A 17,897-nucleotide genomic window follows, 5' to 3' on the forward strand; every position below is an offset into this window, starting at 1 on the left:
TATTGTGTGGCCAGACAGCGCGCCGGAATGGAATTCTCTTTCGCACTTGAACAACAATTACACAAACCATTATGCCAAAATCTCCGACTACGGAAGCCTGTTAACTCAAAGGCGCAGTGCTTTCGTGCAATTGGGTCGGTTCATGTTCACACCGTAAACGAACCGTACCAGAGTTCGTTTGGAACCGTACCGAGACCACCTCTTCAGCTGGGTCTCGGTTCGGTTGTTTGGTCCGCACCCGAGTTCGATTGCTGTATTCACACCTGCCCAAAAGGTCCGCACCAAGGGGGGAAACGAACTAGAGTTCGATTCAATCGAACCAAACAAGGCAGGTGTGAATACACCCTGAGTCTACCCACCGGATGACAAGCTGAAGTACATTTACTTTGAAAAGAGTTACGTGGCACTAACCCTGTGCAATAGCAAATGTGATATGGCTTGTAAATTAAGAAATTAGTAACTTAAGGATACTAGTTGTTGTTTTTTATCATTGGGAAATAGTCATATATATTAGTTTTTATTAAATAATGAATTAAATATATTTTATTTAATAATAATAATGATTGTTATTATTATTAATAATAATATAATTATTATTCAGGACAAGGCAAGTTTATTTATATAGCACATTTCATACACAGTGGTAATTCAAAGTGCTTTACATAAAAATGATTAAAAATGGTAATAAAAGTTAAAAAATACAATACATAAAGAAGAATGAAGAAAAGGTTATATGTAAATAAAATGGTTAAGTGCGATCAGTAGGCCTACATCATTATTATTATCATAATTATAATTCCTATTTTATAGCCATATATAATCACAATATTTTAGAGCCCTACAAAGTTTTATTTATTTATTGCAATCACGATTTGTTTCCATCAAAAACACAATTGTATATTTTTCCTCGGCAGCTGATGTGTTAAAGCGTGAACAGAAAAATGGCAGCAAAGCAATATTGATGACACTGAGCAATAGCGTGTGAAAGTAATGTTGTGTGACGCGTCGTGGACATTGACTGAACACACTGATTTCTGCGGTTGATTCGGCACCACCGCTTATTTCCATTCCCTCAAACATTCAGGATAATCACTGCATTCGGGCTAACTGACCTTTTTATCACAGGGATGTTGTAGTAACCATAAGATTCAGATCAGTGTGGTTCTCTCCTCGCTGCACTAGCTGTCAATAATCTTTCTGGATGGGGGTTTCGTCTCTCTCAGCGGCTCGGCTCCATTAAGTAAATACAGCAGGATTCGGCTCATTAAGTCTGTGACTGCAGTCCAATGTGATAGTGACAGCTTCGGCTATATGACCTTTAGACATCTAATCAACTTCTAACACCTCGCCGGATCTCCTCAGCCGAGAGACCGAGAGGAAGATGACCAACCGCCTGAAATCACCCAATCTGCTCGATAGCAGTGCGCCGGCCCCCGAGGTGTCACTTCAGCGAGAGAAATCTGTTGAGCGGCGATTTCTGTGAAGCCAGAGGCTTTTTATAGGAGACGACAAGAACAATCTGATCCGCACAACAACTAAACAGACAAATCAAGATCAAGTCGTTTCTGTACAAACTGTACAGGGACAATTGGCATTCTCCTGCTATCTGTTGCGTTCAGTGGCACGTCTCAGCCTATCGTTAGCACACACGCGGCAGTTTCTTTACTTCTCTTTAATTGCTTGTCAGAATCTTTCGACACAATGTTTCTCAATGATTTCATACATGTACACGTTGAAAAACAGTTTGCAGTCTGAAAGTTGCTGTAGATTGCAAGTGGTTGTAATATCTTTTTTTTTTGGAGGGTTAAATTGACATCAGCAGACATACTACCGGTATATTCCAGCTAAAACTACTTTAAATGTCATCACTTTGTTATAAAATAATAGCGGTTTTATTTTCATGACACTTGGCACATTTCCACTGAAATTGCATTACTGCAATATGTACTTTTTATGCTTGTTTTCAATGATTCTCAGTACAATAAAAATTACTGCAATTTGTTTCCCACTTTAAATCAGCATAAAGCCAGTATATCAGATATTGCCATTTTGTATAAACATTTTTCTATTACAATTATTATTATTATTTTTTTGAAGTAATGTATCAAAATTATTAGCGACAAATGTGACAAATTGTCAAAAAAAATTAAAAAATGTTTAAAAAAAAAAAGCATTATGATTATTTTTTTTTAATAAGAACATTACAAATGTGTAAAACACAACAATTACCCATTGCCAGTCCCACTTCCACTTTATGGAAAATAATGGGACATTTTATTGCCCTTCAGTACTCGAACACATACGCAGTTGGTTTTGAGCCTCTGAAGAACAATGGACTAATTCACTTGTGCTAAATCACATTACTGTTTTTAAGATGCATACGGAGTGAGATACTGAAAGCTCCTCTCTAAAGCAGAGGAATAATGAGAGGTATATGAGAACAGATGGTTAATTTAACCCTTGCTGTCCGCCTGCCTCCAGCTCTCAGATCAACAGCACACTACATTCACAGCTTTGACTCAGTTGGGATTTGTCTGTGAAACACAACGAGTGTTTTTTTTGTTCAGACATTAATGTTTATTTATTACCTTTTTAGAATAGATGCTCTAGTGTAGGGGTGGCCAATATTATCACAATATGAGACATGTTATTTCACTATAACAATATGTACATCACAATAAAGCTTTTTTTTTTATTGGAAATAATGTTACAAAAACTAATACCAGCCTAGCTAATGTGCAGTAAAAAAATAAAATAATTATTATTATTTACTTCAGGGAACAAGGGTTACATACGCAACCGAGACGTTCTCAAGGATACTCAAGACAAATAAAATGTCATAAATAATAAAATGAGAACAAAGAATCTAAATTAACAGGACACATAAAAACAACCGAAATTAGATTTTTTATTATTTTTTATCAGGTAGATCTAGGCTATCTAACAAAAGTAAGAAATACTACAGAAATAATATAATCAAATGTAAAAATAGAGACAACTGTACCATCTTCATTCTTATTTAAGCTAGTGAAGTCATTTAATCAAGAGCAGTGAGTGATTTTCTCTTTGTCTTTTGTAGTTTGATTAACATTAATGGCACAGACGACAGCAGGTTTATTAGACTGCTGTCACTTTATAAGCAAATGCACGGATCTAATATACTGATACACGTCCGGTTCTATTCCAAGTGTTGAACATTTACTTAAGACGTAGCTGACTGTGTTTGTGTGGATACTAGCCAACAGTGTTGTGCCTGAACGCGTTCATTGAACGATAGTTCATGAACTCGTTCATATTTTGGGCGAATGTGAACTGAACGTACTGTATTACTGCCTGATGAACGTTACTGTGAACGCGTTCATTCTGGTGTCTGTGTGAACGCACGCTCTCTCAGTGTAACTTCGTTCAATAGGGTGCCAGATTTCTATAGTGCCTTCCAGGCTAAAACACACCGTAAACAGGCCTTAATATGTAGCGAAAAAACACCCAATCTGGCAACCCCAGCCACCAGTGTCGCACCGCGGCCGCCGCATGCGTCATCAAAACATAAAGCAGCATCGAGGAGGCGTCGCATCGTATGATCAGTTTTAAGAACCAAGGTTGGTGAGGATGGGAAAAATCTTACATTTCTGTGCAAACTTTGCCCGCCGATAAAATAATTGCTGTCTTGCAATAGTTAAAAAAAATAAAATAAATAGCTCGCAGCAACATGTGGAAAAAAAGAACTATGAACTAGTTCATTTTTTGGAACTGTGAACTTAGTTCAAAATTGTGAAGTATGAACTATGAACTGAACTAGTTCATTTTAAAATTTGTGAACTGAACTTTGAACTAGTTCCTGTAGAAAGTGAACTTTCCCAACACTGCTAGCCAATGTGGGCATTTTGAAATAACTTTGCTGATAATGCTGATCATCACCTTTCTCTGTCAACTCAGGCTTTGATCCTGAGTTTAGGAGTTTAGGTGTGACATCAGCAGCGAACAGCCAATCACATGCTGAGAAAGAGTGAAACTGCGAACTCTTCTGCAGAATATTACGAGACTGAAAAATATTAAGAATTTAAACAAATTTACACAGCAAGAAGAAAATAGCTGTCTATGAAAGAGGACAACTAAAAGAAAAAGTCTTGCTATATCAGTGCAAACTAAACTGAAACAGAGCTGGCTAGCCACCTAAACCGGCTTCATGGTACAGGCCCCCGGTGTTTTAATTAATGAGACATTCCCCAGCACTGGAGTCGAGAAACACTGACCTAGACTTTGAATACATCTAGTTGTGAGTTATATAGTTATATGAGTATTTGTTTCTGTGTACTGTGCAATGATTTATTGATATTTTCTTGCTTTGAAGCTCAGGAAATGTTAGAGGTCAGGAGAAAAACAAATTAGGAGAAAGAAAAATAAACAATTATTTCGGGCTTAAAGTGAGAGTACAGTGCATTTCATTGTGCGTGTGGAATTTTAATCAGAATGAAATGTATATGAGTTGTGGGGTTTCAGTCATGGTTACGGTAATGGTTATAGTTTATGTATTACAGATTTATGACTTGGTGATCTCCAGCCAAAATTGACTTAAAAATGTCATGAACAGGTCAAAGTGAAGACTAATGTTCCAGTTTATATTGTTTAAGTTGAGACAGTATATACATGTAAATTATTATATTATATTAAAATGCTGTTTGACTTCTGAAAATCAAAAAGGAGAATCAAGATCACAAAAACAAGACAGAATCAATAAAAGTCCATAGCCTCTGTGGGCTTCTTTTCGTGAATGTATTTGTTAGTGATGGGGACGAGACCGCCTATGCCAAGTCCGAGTCAAGACCGAGTCTTTGAAGGGTCGAGGTCGAGTCAAGACCGAGTCTTTGAATGGTCGAGTCCGAGTCAAGACCGAGTCCATTGGTTTTCAAATACAGTCGAGTCCGAGTCAAGACCGAGTCTTTGAAGGGTCGAGTCTGAGTCGAGACCGAGTCCGTTGGTTTTCAAATACAGTCGAGTCCGAGTCAAGACCGAGTCTTTGAGGAAGCAAGTCCGAGTCGAGATTTTGTCTCGACATGTCAGTTTTGATATTCATGATTTAATATCAACCCAGTTAATAACAGCTAGGCCTACAGACTAAGCTAGATTGGTAATTGTTTAGAGGAGCAGTCTTAAATAGTGATGGGGACGAGACCGCCTATGCCGAGTCCGAGTCAAGACCGAGTCTTTGAAGGGTCGAGTCCGAGTCAAGACCGAGTCTTTGAAGGGTCGAGTCCGAGTCAAGACCGAGTCTTTGAATGGTCGAGTCCGAGTCAAGACCGAGTCCATTGGTTTTCAAATACAGTCGAGTCCGAGTCAAGACCGAGTCTTTGAAGGGTCGAGTCTGAGTCGAGACGAGTCCGTTGGTTTTCAAATACAGTCGAGTCCGAGTCAAGACAGAGTCTTTGAGGAAGCAAGTCCGAGTCGAGATTTTGTCTCGACATGTCAGTTTTGATATTCATGATTTAATATCAACCCAGTTAATAACAGCTAGGCCTACAGACTAAGCTAGATTGGTAATTGTTTAGAGGAGCAGTCTTAAATAGTGATGGGGACGAGACCGCCTATGCCGAGTCCGAGTCAAGACCGAGTCTTTGAAGGGTCGAGTCCGAGTCAAGACCGAGTCTTTGAAGGGTCGAGTCCGAGTCAAGACCGAGTCTTTGAATGGTCGAGTCCGAGTCAAGACCGAGTCCATTGGTTTTCAAATACAGTCGAGTCCGAGTCAAGACCGAGTCTTTGAAGGGTCGAGTCTGAGTCGAGACGAGTCCGTTGGTTTTCAAATACAGTCGAGTCCGAGTCAAGACAGAGTCTTTGAGGAAGCAAGTCCGAGTCGAGATTTTGTCTCGACATGTCAGTTTTGATATTCATGATTTAATATCAACCCAGTTAATAACAGCTAGGCCTACAGACTAAGCTAGATTGGTAATTGTTTAGAGGAGCAGTCTTAAATAGTGATGGGGACGAGACCGCCTATGCCGAGTCCGAGTCAAGACCGAGTCTTTGAAGGGTCGAGTCCGAGTCGAGACCGAGTCTTTGAAGGGTCGAGTCCGAGTCGAGACCGAGTCTTTGAAGGGTCGAGTCCGAGTCGAGACCGAGTCTTTGAAGGGTCGAGTCCGAGTCGAGACCGAGTCTTTGAAGGGTCGAGTCCGAGTCGAGACCGAGTCTTTGAAGGGTCGAGTCCGAGTCGAGACCGAGTCTTTGAAGGGTCGAGTCCGAGTCGAGACCGAGTCTTTGAAGGAACAAGTCCGAGACGAGTCCGAGAAAGCAGAAATCGGTCTCGAGACCGGACTCGAGTACTACATCACTAGTGTTTGTCTCACAATTTAATCAGCAGCAGGCTTTCTGCACAATGACTTGAGTATACGAACAATATTGCAACTCACAGAACAAAACTTTACATCTATCCCTGACACCCTTTGTTTTCATTCATGTCAAATTATAACAGCTGTAAGGAAAAAGACCTGGACAATGTTAGGCCATCCACTACAGTACCGTGTCCTGGCACAAAGATGCATTCAACACATCACCGGAGAGAGGTTTACTCTGAAATGCATAAGCCGGAGATATTCAGTTACAGTACAATCAACATCCGTAAGCTGACATTTAATTCAACAGGAGCATAATAGCTCAACTGTTTCTTTCCCTCTCAAATGCTTCAGGCAGTTTCTGGTGCCAACTAACCACAGTCCAGACGTTAATGCAGGCTCGCTGTTTTTCTAGAGAGAGAGAGATTTGACTGTCTTTCTTTAAAGACAAATTAGCTCTGTTCCACAAGGTGAGAGCTCCTAACTAAGCAGTATTTTAAGGCATCAAGGCTCGCTCCTCACATGAAGGCTCTTCCAGAAGGAAGGCATCAACATCAGGGCCAAACTCAAAGGCAGTTAAGGCTTTAATGTGTGCACCTACCATGAACTCTGAGGCTGTTCAGTGAGGATATATGCTATCATAGAAGTTACATATCAGTGTGAATGCTACTTCTTAAAAAAATAAGTACATTACCCATAATTCTGAGGAGAGATTGACCAATCGGAGAAGTCTCTTGCTGCCTTCCAATTCGCATACTACTGTATCTGTTCGGTTCAGGACTACAAACACAAAGTTTGGTGTGTTTGACGGTTAGGTAGAGAGGTTCAGATAAAGGGGTCTGAGCGATTAATACATTAGGGTTGGGAATCGAAAATCGATTCCAATTCTGAAATCGGATACTTTCGGATATTTTCTCCTATCAATTTCTCTGTCTGCATTTTAACATTACTTTAAACCATTCAAGCACAAGAAGACCCGCGTGCTGTTTTCACATCCAAAACGTGCGCACAGAAAGCCGCCTCCCATACTGTATACACTTGAACGGACAAATACACACAAAAATGGCTAAATATTCTAATAAACACAGTCGGTTATGTCTAAAGTGAACGAAAACAGCTGAGAAAGAAAATGCATGTGTGACAGTATATTGAATCCGTGCATCTCTTAAAGTGACAGCAGCCTAATATTCCTGCTGCCGTCTTTAATCAAACAATAAAAGACAAAGAGAAACTTTGCTCGCTGTTCTCGACTGAATAACTTCTGTAACTATATTTGTAATGTATGCGTTATTTATAAAGCGCAGTGTTATTTTACATTTGATTAATTTCTTTACCTGAATACTTGAAAATCTTAAAACACTTTATATTAATCTTTCAATCGTATCTTTGTTCAGTTGTATTTATTTGTGCGATTGCTAATTTTTTTATTTGTTCTTTTTTATTTACTAAATGTTTACTTGTCTTTAATAATGCTTAAATAATACATACTTTTTTTTTTTTACCTTATTGGAATCAAAATTAGGAATCGATAAGAATTGGAATCGTTGCAAATCAAACGATACCCAACCTTATTAATAATCAATATTTAATCTGCAACAACTTGTATAAAGATACAAATCGCAAAAAAGATGTGTTTGGCCATTAACATTTAAAAATGCCAGTATGCAAAAAACACGAGGAGAGTTTTTGTCACATGTCTAATCTGTTCTGCTCTCCGTGAGTTGTCTTGATTTGTCATTATTTATACCTGGTGTCTAGTTTTCTCATCTGTTCCCTTTGTTTAGTCCATGCTTATAAGTCCTCAGTTCTCCCTCAGTGTTTGTCGGTTCTCGTTTATGCCTTCCTGTCTCCAGTATATTTGTCATTAAAGTCTATTTCCTTGTGTTTATCTGCGTCTCCGTGACCTTTATTACTGGCTGATCAACATGCTTCTTCTTTTCTCTCCAATACGGCAGGAGGAATAGTTGAGTATAATGTAAATCAAATTAACTGAAATGTGAACAGGAAAGAGTACATATGGTGAAAAAGTACACACTTTTAGGGCATGGTAATGGTAGGCGAATGGGACGTACCAACTGTTAGCATTGATTGAGAACCGTGGTAAAAGTGTCAGGTCACTCCTCTGAAGCATTGCAAACGAACATTTCACCCATCTTCAAATATATTACATTTTATACTTGAAATAATTGACTTACAGTGAATAGTTTAATATTGAAGTGCTGTTTTTGATTCGATCATCTGCCATGCTTAATGGGGTGATTAGTATATTCTCCATTAAAGTCTTTTTCTCTGAATGTAGTGATTCATTCATTTCAGAGCTTGTTCGGTTTGGTTCAAGAACTCTTGACATCTCAGGCCAAGTTGTTTCGTATGTAGTGCGTTTCAAACCGGTCACCCGTGTTCAGTAGCCCCTTTCACACAGAGATTACGGAAAATACACGGATAAAGCGACCCGGGATTTGACCCGGGTTCGTTTGATTTTGGTTCATTCACACTGCCAGTGATTTTCCGGAATCAGAGAGTGCGTTCACACACAACCCGTAAAAATCCCGTAAAGACACGTGGCATCGATGTGACATGTAATGTCTCAGCAGCATGTATAGTTTGCTTATGAGCTGCGATTTCTCTCTGGAGAAACCATGCTTGTGCTTTTTTTTCTCTGATTCATCATAAACTAGTGAAAGGCGCTTATGGTTAGGATGTGGCCTGTGAAGGCTTAGTCCTGGACCAGGTCTTTTACACCACTTAAGCCCCTTTCACACAGCGCTTTGAACCCGGCAAATTGCCAGAGTTCCTTCTGTGTGAACGCAAACATGACCCGGGATTGATGCCGGGATCGATGCCGGGTTGGGGACCTAGTAACATTGCCGTGTTCAGACCCGGAACGCGCGCTGTGTGAACAAAAGCCAGAACCAATGCCGTATAAGGGGTGTGTCGTAGTGATGATTCACGAGCCTTTGCAATGACGTAGTTATCGTGCGGCTCAGTTACTCGAGAAGAAAGTTTGTGTTCGTCATCGATACAAGAAAGAAGGAAAAAATGTCTGCAAACTGGACTGAAGTAGAGACCCGTCACATCCAACGTCACGCGTCTTTCCGGAACATACACGGGTTGTGTGTGAACGCGCTCTCTGTTTCCGGCAAATCACTGGCAGTGTGAATGAAGCAAAATCAAACGAACCCGGGTCAAATCCCGGGTCACTTTATCCATGTATTTTCCGGAATCTCTGTGTGAAAGGGGCTTTACACACTTATACATCCCGTTTCTTTCTTTACTTGTGTGCAGTTAGAAATGACACGGTCATTCTGCACCATGCAATATTGTTACTCCGCTTATCTTTCAGTCACAGCTAGAAGTTGATTTATATCACCCAGTTCCTTTTGCCTGCAGTGAAAAATCGTGACGGCTTGATGTAATTACCATAAACAAATATGTTGAGTGGTATATATACATAGGCTACAAAGTTTCCAGGGGTTAACAACTGTAGTATGGGCGTTAAATCGTGCCTAAAATAGTAGATTGTTGCATGCAGTTGCCGTGGTGATGGAAGCTCTGGTTCTTTACTTACATCTTCTTGCCTTGCAGCTTTCAATTTCAAACAATTAGTTTATAGGAGATAAATCGTTAGCCCTTGATCTCTTTCAGATATGGGGGTATAACAGAAATTATTTATGGTGAATCCTCATAAGTTCCTCAGCCAGAAGAACTCTGACATTATTTACTCACCCTCACGTCGTTCAAACCTCTCATCATTCAAACTTCATTGTGTTTCTTTATGTAGGTATAGCGGCGATATAATGAAGCCCCACACGAGCAGGACAGACTCCCATTGATGGACAGGACACAGGCCCGGATCATCTTGCAGGCTTTGGGCTCAACAGAAACCAGCGAACTGGACCAGTCGGGTAAGAAAATCAACCCTGGTATTTCACTGTAGACTCTTATCTTCTAAACTTCTTCTGTATAATTAGCTTTTTTCTTCTTTATATTTGCATGTCACTATCTTATTAAAGGAGTGCAAGGTTTGGTTAGGTCCATATTGCAGCCGACTAGGGCTAAACGATATGTTATGTATTATTATCACAGTATGTTTTTCCATATCATTCGATAACGACATTTATCATGATGTTAGTTTACCATTAATGGGAAAGGAAATGCTTTCCACATATTTATTAGACCTTGAGAATTAAAATAAACACAACTTGTTTGTTCACCAATAAACTCCTTTCAATTTAGGGCCCCATGAAGTCCATTTCATTTTCCCCTAAATTCTGTGTTTTTCATTAATACAAATTCTGGATTCCAATTTTTATGATTTAATACAAATTTCTCGTCAAAAATGGTGTCTAATGAAAGGAATTGATACAACTTTAACAATCTAATCAAGCTTTTAAAATGAAATCAAATGAAAATATAAGATGCTGCACAACAGAACTGTATAAATTAAAACATGGATAAAAAATATCTTGGATATATGATATTCTTTAAAAAATAATAATGGTATCATCATTACTTAAACAATTACATTTCAGTAGTGATACAGTAGTGATATATTTCTGTCATAATTTCTTCAAGGAACTTTTATTTTGACGGATTGTCGTGAAGGTCTTTCAGTTTTATTTTCAGTTTCAATGTATTTGACGGCAGTTTTTCCTCAAATGAAACAGTGAAAAGCTTGTGAAGTGACTCTCTAAGCAGCTCTGGAGATGAAGGTCATGTGTTTATGTCCTCATATATTTAGACGCCAGGCGCTGAAAACATTGTGAGCGTCACATGTGTATGATTTTGTGTATCTGATGAAACCGCACCATTCACTCACAGAGACACGCAGAAATCACTTATTAGCGACATGGCCGTTGTCGCGTTTATTTCTGCAGTGTGACAGGCTGTTAAGATTAATCCATATTATCGAGGACAAATGTCCAGAGCTTATACACATAAATCTTATCGCGATCTCGATATGATATTGTTTATCGCCCAGCCCTGTAACCAACATCTTTTTGTTTTGTTTCTCTTGCCGCTTAGGCCTGGGATTATATTAAATAGCTCATACTAGGGGTGTGGGAGATGTATCATCTACGACAGTATTGCAATTGTTGTTTTAACGATGTGCAATCTGACATTATGTAATAATGTCCCTGTAACGAGTTCGTTGTTGTGGGAAGAAGGAGGCGGAAACCGGCGAACATTACTTTAATACAATAAATGAAACATACAAAACGAAAGTAAAGACAGCAGGCCCTCACGGACGACTGCTGTCACATATAATAAAACAGAAACAGAAATCCAGGCCTGGTCCTCTCTCATCCTTCACTGTCGTCGCTCCACCTTTATGCTTCCGCTCCTCCGTGAGCGATACGAGACTGGTGCGTCGCGCGGGTGTCGCTCATTAGCAGTGTTGGGAATATGTGATGGGGTTATAAATAAACGGCGTTCTCTTTTTCAGTAACGAGTAATCAAACGAATGACTGTTTCCCCCGTTACAGCGCCGTTACCGTTACTGACAATAAAATGTGCCGTTACTGTAATTGAGCTCACTGAAGTGGTTTTCATCCGAGTACGCTCTCTCTCCGCCATAGGACCTGCAAAGTTTTTTTGTCTGGTGTGTATGTGTGTGTGTGTGTGTGTTTATGAGGAGCCGGACTGGACAAAACGAAGGGAATGCTGAGCGAGTGACAGTGCGCGATAAAGACCGAGTGTGTCCGAGCTTTATATAGTTTGTTTATAAATTAATGACACATTTCAGCATTAGAATAATCTCTGTAGCCTATTGGTATCACCTTCAACGTTTTAATTAATTTACATGGTTATAAAAATAAAATCTAAAACATAACACGAAGGTTCTCTTTAGGTTATAAAATAAAACCCAAGAATAACCTGAGGGAACGTTCCCAGAAAACATCGTTGTTTGACCGGTTGTCAACACGTGCGGCAAACGCCTAGAATTTGCCTTAAATAACCTCTGATGATGGAAATAAAAACCCCAAATATTATATTTTATTATTTATTTATTTTTGGTACATTGTTGAGTATTATATATTGAGAGCACTTGTTAAACTGTTTGCTTCTGTGAGGAAGACAATACTTTAAGTAGGCTACAGTATGTCTACCAGTTGTGAAGTTGTGTGACAGTTTTATCATTTTAATTTGCACACACAAAGAGTGTATGTATATTTTGTATTATTATTTATTCATTTTTTGGTACATTTCTTAAGAAGCATAATTTAATTTTAGACTTATTTGTTATTGTCTGTGCAATACATTTTAAAAGTTTTATCTATTGTGTTTTATTGTTCCACTTATACACTACCGTTCAAAAGTTTGGGGTCAGTGAGAATTTTATTTTTATTTTTTGGAGGAAAGAAATCAATACTTTTATTTATCAAGGACAGTAAAGACATTTATAATGTTACAAAAGATTCTATTTCAAACAAATGCTGTTCTTTTGAACTTCATATTCATCAAAGAATCAAAAAAAAAAAAAAAAACTGTACAACTGACAGACCAACAACTGTTTCAACATTGATAATAATAATAAATGTTTCTTGAGCATCAAATCCTTATATTATACTGATTTGTGAAGGATCATTTGACACTGAAGACACTGACACTGGTGATGCTGAAAATTCAGCTTTGATCACAGGAATAAATTACACTTTACTATATATTCACACAGAAAACAGCTGATTTACACTGGAATAATATTTAATAATATAACTGATTTTTGTTGTATTTTTAATCAAATAAGCGCAGCCATGGTTAGCAGAAGAGAATTCTTTTAAAAGTATTTAAAATCGTACCGACCCCAAACTTTTGAACGGTAGTGTATATAAATGATAATATTTACAATGATATATTGAATTTAATAGGTGTCTCTCCCATTGTCCCACAGCAACATTGTAATGCAATATTCATTTTATACAACAGGTTTATAAACCATTAAGTGACTTACATTTTAGACACAATATTGCCTGCTTTGCTCTATTTCGCCAACAGAATAGTTCCAAACAAAACCACAGTCTTGCAGCGTTTCGTTACTGAATGAATCAGTCCATTTGAATGAATCGGTTGAATTATGACTCAATGATTCGCTCATTAACAGTGACTTGCTGCCCCCTACTGGCAGTTTTAGTTTCATATTTAAAATATCTTTTCCTTTTTTTTAAATCATTTCATATATTATCAATGTTTTATTTTCAAAACCTCAAAACATTATTTATGCATTTGTAACTGCAGGTGAAATGCATTCATGAGCTGCATTCGACAGTCTGTGTTCCTCTGCATTGCAAAGATTTTATTGAAACTGATTTCATTTCAACAGCCCTATGGTGTCTTATTATTCTAAATAAGTTTATTAATTAAATGTAATCATTTGACATAAACAATCGTTGTAGGCTATTTAATCAGATAAGAAAAAAATGCCCTAAGATACCTCACATAACTCAGAAAACAAAGTGGCGTGCCATATACAGTTCTGCCCATGGACGTCTAGTTCACTTGTTACACAGTGTCCTGACCACCAGACGCGATGCTATAAAATGCCAGGCAGCGAATAAGCTATAAAGGTTATGCAAAATGATATTCACAGATATTCACAGTGTCTAATGTCGCATTAGACACTTTTACCATTAAATAAAGCACATAATCAGTACCTGAGATTACTTTGTTTGTTGCTGTTCCATCTGCAATGTCACAGAAATAGAAACAGCTTCTAAATAGTATCGCAGTCATGGCTTTTTAGGAAAAAAACTCTGATTAACACGGAAAACACGGCTTTTATTGCGTGTCGTCGCATCGCATCATGGTGTAACTCAGTATTTTTAAACAAAACTGTCAATTTCTTTCTAATATTTGGTTCCACTAACCTGACAAACCTGGCAAATCCTGTAATTATTTCATCAGCAGAAGCGCTTGCTGCATCAACACGCCTTGTAAACACGACTTTGTTTCCAGGCAGACTGATAAAAACCCCCACCTAGGTAAGGTTTCCTTACTGATGATATTAGAGGATAGTAGAAGGAGAAAGTGCTCGCTCTGCGTTTTGTCTCCCATATGCCATATAACAATCTGCAAAGTATTGTTTACATGGGGGAAATCGCACACAGTAGAAGTAAAAGCTAAACCGTTTCAAATGAACCCGGATCTTGATCAGATGTCGACACGCTCCAGCTTCTCTTTATCAATCTTTGCATTGCATCTGGACACCAATCTTCAAGTCAATTTAATTTTTATTTTAGATGTTGAATTGTGCCCCTTAGTAGCGCTTTTTGGTCCTAATCCCGCAAAGGTGTCCTTATCATCTTCACAGTCAAATGCTGTAGCTTTTTGCTTAATAATTACGAAAAGGCTTATACTAATGAACTGGGAAAATCCTTCCACACCTAGTTATGTTCATTGGATACATAACCTGTTGCAGTTTATTCAAATAGAAATTTTTTTTTTACGATGCTAGGCAGAACAGAACAATTTCACATGATTTGGCAACCTTTCATTTTGTACTTTAAAAAACAACAATAACCCTATATGTAACCCTTCCTCTGCATTTGACCCTTTGCCACCTTGGAATTATAAGGTTATATTTGTCAAAATTGAGTTACTCATATATTCTTATTCTGTGACTTATTTACAGTATGTGATGTATGATGTGATGTATGTGGAAACACAACCACGAACGTTTCCATTAGAGATTTGCACAATTCTAATTTGCAACAATGCAATATTTTCTAAATGTCGTTAAAAGCTATTGCGCAATGACGGCGTTTCCATTAACCGATGTCATGTGACAGAAACGTAATTTTTTCCCAAAATCGAGGCAATGTTGGTAGATTTACGTAAATCGCAGTCACCACACTAGCCATGATATGGAAGGAGACGTTTCTGAGTGTTTCTCCCTCATTTCTGCTTCAAGCGCTTGATAAATTGTGGCATTTCTTTGTTGTTTAGAATCCAGTATTCCCGTAATAGTTTTGTCTATTATGAGTTTAATGAAGAACTCTGTCTCGTCTTCTGTCCAAACACACCGCACCATCTACGTCAGGTGACCTGTAGATGCGCAAAAACTCAAACAGTTCATTCTCTCATTGCAGTTTTGAGAAATATACCTTTTTTGAATTTGCGTAAAAAACCACCCCATGTGAGCGTAAAAACGTTTTAGCGATATATGGGAGTTTTAGCAATATTGACGTTTCCATTGGGCGTATTTTCAAGTCGCAATTTCAATTTGCGCAATTTGAAGGGTAATGGAAACGCGGCTACTGACATCAAACAACAACAATGCAAGACTGATTTAAAGACACAGCAGCGCCATCTCTGATGTTTAATGGGAATGAAACCGAGGCTGTGAGGGCTAGACATACATCTCTTTAGTGGGTTATACTGTTATGTTTTTGGATTGTTCTGCTGACGAATCATATGAGCTGTGGAAAGTTATAAGTAATCTAGGAGCTTTATACAGCTTTTGACGGCGAATGCCATTGAAAACAAGACAAGTGTGTCCCTCACAGCCTCGCTTTCATTCCTGTCATGGCGCTGCTCTGAATAAGGTCTATAAATAAAAGTTAACCTTTTTTTTTTTTTTTTTTTACGCTAGAACTGCTTTAAGCAATATACATTTATGTACAATTGCACCAGACTTCCACTGAATGTACACATTGTTGTTTGATAATAAAAAACTGATATGTCACAGATGCTGTTCATAGTGATGCTGTTAACCGTCCCGCATTCGTCTGCAGTCTTGGACCAGTGACTTGCTCGTCGTTCAGTAGTTCTCAGAGCAGGTTTGCTGTGACTCAGGGCCTGTCAGCTGTAGTTTATCATAACCACACACTCCTCTCGGGTCCATCGCAGGGAATCGAGGCCCGGAGCTCAAACGGCCACAGTCACAATGATAAGTACTGAAACAAGGCCCACTCTCAGAGACTAAAAAACAGCTTCATTGAGCTCTCGCTTCAGATGGAAGGCCAATAAATCACCCAACGTTTATTTTACTTTTATTTCCAACATCCAATGCAGATAAATTGATCCCTTGCTTCCATTCACATGCCAGAGACCATTAAGCACTGGACTTACTTATGGATTCTCCTGCGATATGATGTTCTCCACCTCAGGTATTTAAATGTGTGTGTCATTGAGATGGGAGGGTTGATGGGACACCAGTAAGGTGCCGACAATAGTTTTCAGTGCATGATGTAATAGGAGTGCACAAGTAATTTAAGTAAAAGAAGATTGGCATCTGCATCTGCTGAGTTTGAGTCGCTTTAACGTGCAAAAGCACTTATCAACAATAAGTTGTCAACAAAAATAACATTTTTGATGGTTTAATATTTGAAAATTAAGAAATTAAAACAGCCAAATATTTGTATTGTAATGTAAAATGTAATTATTATTTTACTTAAATACTTGATTTTTTTTATTTACAGTGAAAGATTACAACAGTAATATTCCTCGTTTTTATTTAGTAATTTTTGTATTTTTATTTAGTTATAATAATAATAATAACAATTATAAGCCATATTTATATATAATGACAAAATGGGCCAAATTGTACTGCACAAACAAGCACTGAAAACCTGTAATTGTTTTTTTAAAATTGCAGTTTAATCAGAAAAAACACAATTAGATTTTTCCCCCAAGTTGTGCATCCTCACGATGTAATGTTAAACTGCATGCAAAAAATCGAATAGACTATGTGCTGCTGATGTGTGATGTGATTTCCTTCCTTTATTTATATAGCGCTTTTTACAATACAGAGAGTTTTACAGCAGTTTTACAGTGATAACAGGAAATGAATGCAACAAAGATTGTTTTGGCTGTACAGAAGATCTAGAAGAAAGTCCTTGTCCAGTTTCAGCAAGTTTTTGATTGATTCATTTCTTGTAAGAAAGGAAAGAAGCATACTGTGCTTTAGTCAGTACTTAAAGGGATAGTTGACCCAAAAATGAAAATTAAGTCATTAATTACTCACCCTCATGTTGCTCCAACCCCGTAAGACCTCCGTTCATCTTCGGAACACAAATGAAGATATTTTTTATTAAAGTTGAGGGAAGTTTCACTCCCATAGGCTTCCTAAGGGAGTGAAACTTGATGGCCCAGAAAGTCATTGAAGAAAATGTTTAAATATTCCATGTGACTACAGTGGCTCAACTATAAGTTTATCAAGCGACGGGTTGGTGATTCCTGTAACGTTACTGTTTTACGGTCAATGACAAAAGTACTAATCAGCTGTCTCACGAATGTAACCAGCACATTTATCCCCACATAGCAAAGCCATAACACAGCGAGGGAGAAGAACTAAGTTACATGAAACAATCCAACTACTGACAAGGGAAAAGTCACTATACTCACTGTCACGGTTTGGGTTTTGTGTCTTGTTCCTTGTTCTTGTATGTCATGTGATTCCCTGTTTCCCATGTGTCTTGTCTATTGTTCCCAAGAGTTTCTCGTTAGCCACGCCCCCTTGTTATCTGGTTTAGCTTGTTTGTCCTTGTATTTAAGCCCTGTGTTTCAGTTCAGTCCTTGTGAGTTCTTATGTTGTTATCGTCGATGTTGGTCGGGCTTTCCCTGAGTTCTGTTCAT

The 17,897-nt window shown here is 38.2% G+C and overlaps 1 protein-coding gene across 1 annotated transcript in view; it reads left to right on the top strand.

Moving 5' to 3' along the window:
* The window catches only part of nexmifb (neurite extension and migration factor b), an 81,019-nt gene that overhangs the window by 50,583 nt on the left and 12,539 nt on the right, over positions 1-17,897 (top strand). Inside the window, exon 2 of the mRNA XM_056241977.1 lies at positions 10,111-10,228. The gene's annotated coding sequence lies outside the window, so the exon portion shown is untranslated. The remainder of the gene's footprint in view (positions 1-10,110; positions 10,229-17,897) is intronic.

The sequence above is a fragment of the Rhinichthys klamathensis genome, unplaced genomic scaffold (genome assembly GCF_029890125.1).
Source record: "Rhinichthys klamathensis goyatoka isolate OS25496 unplaced genomic scaffold, OSU_Roscu_1.1 h1tg000687l_1, whole genome shotgun sequence".
NCBI lineage: Eukaryota > Metazoa > Chordata > Actinopteri > Cypriniformes > Leuciscidae > Rhinichthys > Rhinichthys klamathensis.